At 38.3% G+C, this 5,504-nt stretch overlaps 1 long non-coding RNA gene across 1 annotated transcript; it reads left to right on the forward strand.

Moving 5' to 3' along the window:
- Positions 1–218: 218 nt before the first annotated feature.
- Positions 219–3,068, forward strand: LOC127343960 (uncharacterized). Its single transcript, XR_007877638.2, has 4 exons — positions 219–447; positions 533–771; positions 1,663–1,721; positions 2,880–3,068. It is a non-coding gene; the product is annotated as an uncharacterized lncRNA (long non-coding RNA).
- The last annotated feature ends 2,436 nt before the right edge of the window (positions 3,069–5,504 follow it).

Here is a 5,504-nt window from a genome sequence, read left to right on the forward strand (position 1 = left end):
AAAAAATATGGAAAAGAAGAAATAACAATGAGAACGTGACATACCTGCCACACCACGTCCATCCCACATCCACGCACGCACGCGCGCGCGAAGCGCCGCATCGCTAGTCCGGCCTAGGACGCAACAGCGGAGGCCAGCTCCTGTTTTCCTTTTTTTTTTCTTCTTCTTTCCTTGCCAAGGCTGACAGCCAGGGTCCAGCAGGGCCCGTATATCATCTTCAACCTCTGGCTGAGTACGATATGAACACGGGACGAGAACAAACCAACTTCAATCCCCAGAAATTCGTCCCGATTTCGTTAGAATCCGTGACCCCTACGCCACGAAAACTCTCCTATATGTACTTCCGCATCGGCCCCTCTCCGTTTTTCTAAAAATCGCAAACTCTAGATGACGAAAAGTTCAATTTCCGAACCCGCCGGAGCACCACCATCGAGCTCAGGAAGGAAGGTTCCAGCACTGCTCGCCTCTCTCTTCTCTGTCTAAGATTTATAGATTGATCCACCGCATCTTCTTAACCTTTCTCTCCATCCAGAGAACCACAAGAACACGCACGCGAGGTCGCCGGAGTTTCGCCGGACTTCGCCATCTCCAGCTGGGAATAGCAGCCGCTCAGGACCACTCCGACGGACGCCATTGACGCAAGCGAAACCACGAAGGAGAGGGGAACCCCGTAAAGATCTTCGCCAAGCCAGGGGATCACAAGCACGACGCCGACGTCCTCGCCCGACCACCACGCCGTCCCGTCCGTCCTGATCGTCTTCACCACACCTGGTAACGCATGTCTCCCAGAATCGTAGGAAATACCTTGTACGTATCACCGAATCGGTATCAGTACATCCTCTCGTGCAACGTTTTTCTTTCTTTTTACGTGTAGCGTGATTGATCCAATCGATCAGATAGAGCTAGCTGCTACTCTGGTCGAAACTTCAAAATTTTATATCTTTAAATCTAGAACTCCGTTTTAGTTAATTCTTCTTGCGTTAGTTTCGTAATTGAAAGTTCTATCTAATGATATTAATTTTTACAATTATAGATTTTATCAAATATGCAAGTTTAGAATTTGATTTCGAATCTCGTTTTGACTCTAGTTTTGTTTCGGTTAAATTTCTTAGTTTTTATTTTCTTTTACAAATTAAGTTAGTCAAATCATATCGCGCAACCATAGGAGCCATAGCCGAAGTCCAGCGTAAGCGAAGCCAGAGAGGGCCACGTTCGTCAAATCAAGATCGGAAGCTCCAGGATGCGTCACGTCGCCACTTAAAACATTAAAATCTAAATACTTTAAAAAAATCATAGTTAAATAACCGTAACTCCGTTTTGATCGATTCTTTTTGCGTTAGTTTTATAATTTTAATATCTACACTTTGACGTTGTAATTTCGAATTTATGAATAATTAATATGTCTGATTAAATTTTGGAAATTTTAAACTTAATTTGAACATATTCGGAGTTATATAAATCATATGAAATTAATTCTTTTTTTGCAAATTGATCCTGATGACCATATATAACATTTGGATATTTGGACCAACCATAAACACGAAATAAATATATGTAATTTAATATTATTTTGCATTTTCCTTTGTTTTACATGATTATGTGTTTTATTTGGCTCTTTATTTGCAATGGTTGTTTATTGCGTGTAATTTTTCTATGCGTTAGATTTATTCGGAGTACGAGAAAAATTCACAAGGAAGAAATCATCATCAAATATTACTAAGGCAAGTTACACCTTTGTTCACGTTGTCCCAAATTTTCTACTATGCATGTCTTTTTCCTTCAAAAGAGTAGTATGCATGTGTAGGATGTTTTGGTAGATTTTACTTGGTGGATATTTTGCAAGTCGCGTGCTATTTTGTAGATTGCCATGAGTAGAATTATACTTAGAAATATTTCCACTTGATCCCACCCATAGGAATGCCTAAATTTTTCTAAGTGCTATGCTTATGCTACGTAAATATAAAAAAAGGGGTTCGAAACAAGAAAATTTTCTAAGTACTTGAGCTCTGTTTATGAGCGCAACTTTTCTCCCAAAATCCTCCTTCAAAATAAAATTAAGTTTTCTTCTGGGCGGAATGGTTTTGACGGGACAACGAGTGTGGAGATTGGTGGAGGACTGCCGCCCAGGATCAAAGAAGTCTGCCACGTTCCAGATGTCAGAAGCTTCCAGTGCAACCACAATACAATATGGGCTCTGTCTTGGCTAAGTACTTAGTGGGAAACCTCGCCTGGGTACCGCCATTGGGAGGAATTTTGGGCACGGGCGGATCCGGAAGGTAGAGGGGCTGCTAAGGAAAAGCTTCGTCGTGACCTCGTCCTGGCCTTAATGAAGATGAAGAATTTTGGCAAAAAGGCTTGGTTATGAATTGTGGGTAAAGAGCGCAACCTCTCGAGAGTGTTAACCTGATCGATCAGCTGTGTCCACGGTAAAAGGACAATTTGAGCATCTGAAGGATGGAGCCTCTGAAGGATTTCCTCTCTCTTTTCAAAGGAGTTTTCAAAACCCTATGGCGTGTGTAATATCATTCATAGGTGGGTTTTGGAGCCTTGGTGCGTAATATCCAAGTGCTCGGGACTTGGTGTGTAATATCCAAGTGTTTGGGACTTGGTGTGTCATATCCAAGTGTTAGGTTGATTTGGACACTTGGTGTGTAATATCCATGTGCTCCACTCGGCCAATATTATTTATCAAAATTTTGCAAAGTAGGGTAAAAGATTTTCTCTTTAACTTTGTAAAAAATGGCTTTATGCAAATAAACCTCAAGCCTCCTCTTGTCTGCCTTGCATGTAGATTTAGTCAAATTTTTCTCTTCTCGGTGTAATTTTCCATACATTCAAAGTATTGACCACTCTCGTGGCTGCAACTTTTCATGTTGCAGGTTATTCGACGACTTGTGAGAATGCGTAGGTCGCGAGTCTACACTCAACCAGCCTGTGGCATTGATGGGACTCCAAGATGTTATTTCGTTTTCCGTTGTATTGAGCTAGCCTTTGGCTATGCAAGTTGTAATTATTTGTACTCTGGATTATTCGAATCGTGTAATAAAGACTTGTGTTTTACATGATAATTCATCGACTGTGAGTGCTAGCTAATGATCCAGGGACTAGCATGTTTAATCACAGGGACTTTGGATCCTGCCAGATCCGGGGTCGTTACAAACTTAGTAGAAACATACATGATGATGTATGTGGTTCATTGGGCATAGTTGTGTGCGGGAGATTCTTCTACTTCATGAAAACTTTCAACAATGAATTGAGTATATATATGTGGATATATTCGATAAGGAAGAAGTTTGAAACATTTGAATGGATTCAAATAAATTTCAGCATGTAGTGGAAATCATCGTAATAGAAAAGTCAAATATTGGATCATGGTGGAAATATTTGAATTACGAGTTTTAGCGAACATCTAAGAGAGTTATGAAATTGTTCTACAACTCACGTTTCTTGGAGTATCATAGTGATGATGGAGTTTCCAAGAGACGTATCCAAACCTTGTTGGGTTAATGATGAGATAATATAAAATGATGTCATTATATTTTTGTGGATTATGCTTTAGAGACTACCGTTTTTTCACTTGATAGAGCATCATCATAATCCGTTGAAATGACACCATACGAGTTATGGCATGGGGATAAACCCTAATAGTCATTTCTTAAATTTTGGTATGCATAGCATAAGTAAATAAGTTTACAACCAAAATCGGATGAATGTGTTTGTTGGTTATCCCAGAGAATTGATTGGGAATTCTTTCCACTATGAAGACAAAGACAAAAGTGTTTGTCGATGTTTCTTACTTATTTCCAAGAAATTGTTTCTAGCGAAGTTTTTGAGTGGGAGGACAATGGAACTTGATAAGGTTTATGAACCTGAGCATGATGATCAGAGTAGCGCAGCATCGGAAATGGTTCCAGAAGCGGCCACGATGATCATAGCTCCCATGTCTACAAAAGAGTTATAGTCATGGAGATCAAAGTACCCATTGAACCTTGTAGGTATGGTTTACTTTGTGATCAAATAAATGATTTGTGGACAAAGGATTGATTTTGAACAATGATAAACCAACTACATACAAAGAAGTTATGATGGGCCCTGACTCCGTTAAAATGGCTATGCGCCATGAAATCCAAAATAGATGAATACTTTTTGAAAGTAAATGGATCTATAAAATTAATAGACTTGGATGCAATATCCTTGAAGAAGCTCAACTTGTCGAAAAGTTGTTTTACGACAAAGTTCAAAGAGTTGACTACGATAAGATTAGATCTTCCGTAGCGATGCTTATAGTCTATGTGGATTATCCTAGTAATCGCTACATATTTCTTTTATGAGATATGATAGTAGGATGGCAGAAATACATTCCTTACCAGAAGTGTGTATGAAGGATGTATACTAGATACAAACCAAGAGTTTTGCTAGTCCGTGGAATACTAGATAGGTATACGAATTTCAATTGGATGAAGTGAGTATCACGGAGTTGGAATCTTCACCGGATGAAATAATCAAAGAGTTTTTGATTTCATCAGAAACGATGAAGATGTTTGCATTTGCAAGAAATTAAGTGGGAGCGCTGAGACATATTTATAATACTTTATGTAGATGACATATAGTTGGTTATAAATGATGTAATTATATACTTGATTAAAAGGTTTCATTGAGAATTAATTTCAATGAAAGGATATGGACTGAAACATATTTAGTGTCAAGATCTATGAAGATAGATTGAAACACATAATAAGTTTAAGTCGAAGTACATAGAATCAATATTGAAGTAGTTCAATATAAAAATATTAAGAAGGTGTTTTTTCCATGTGAAGGTTTAACAAGACTTGAGTGTATTTGACACTCGATGAGTAAAAACACATGAGTGATTTTAGATCACGAATAATATGTACAAAGTTAGATGTCCTGTGCTCTAAAGTGTTACGAGCATATACCAGAATGATTCATGTAATGATCATTGGACAACAGTAAGAATATCTCTGAGTGCTTTAGAAGAACCAAGGATATATATATTTTTTTATACGGGTTATGACAAACAAATCGCTGTAAAGTGTTGCACCGATATTAGTTTGGTCACATATAAAAGTAAAATTTCAATCTCAATTAGGCTAAGTGTTATTTAAAAGGGTAGCACAATGAGCTAGAATATGTCTATGCTAGATTTAGATGAGTTCTAAATATTGTGACGGATTCTACACACGAAGGCAGAGTATGTCATTGTTTTGACAATGACTGAGGATGTTGAGTCAAGGAGTTCTTTGAGAACTTGGTGTAGTTCCGATAGTGTTAGAACTTTGAAGCTATATTGTGTATGACAATATTAGTGACTTATTTTCAGACCGCGGAATTAAGGTTCCACCAGAGGACTAAGGATATAAAATTAATGCCGTCTCATTTGGAGAATGAGTGATGCATAGAGACGCAAATGAATTGCAAAATACATACGTTTCTGAACAGTCAGATCCGTTGACTACAAACCTCTCCCGTGAGCAAAACATGAT

This window comes from Lolium perenne, chromosome 3, assembly GCF_019359855.2.
Source record: "Lolium perenne isolate Kyuss_39 chromosome 3, Kyuss_2.0, whole genome shotgun sequence".
Classification (NCBI taxonomy): Eukaryota; Viridiplantae; Streptophyta; class Magnoliopsida; order Poales; family Poaceae; genus Lolium; species Lolium perenne.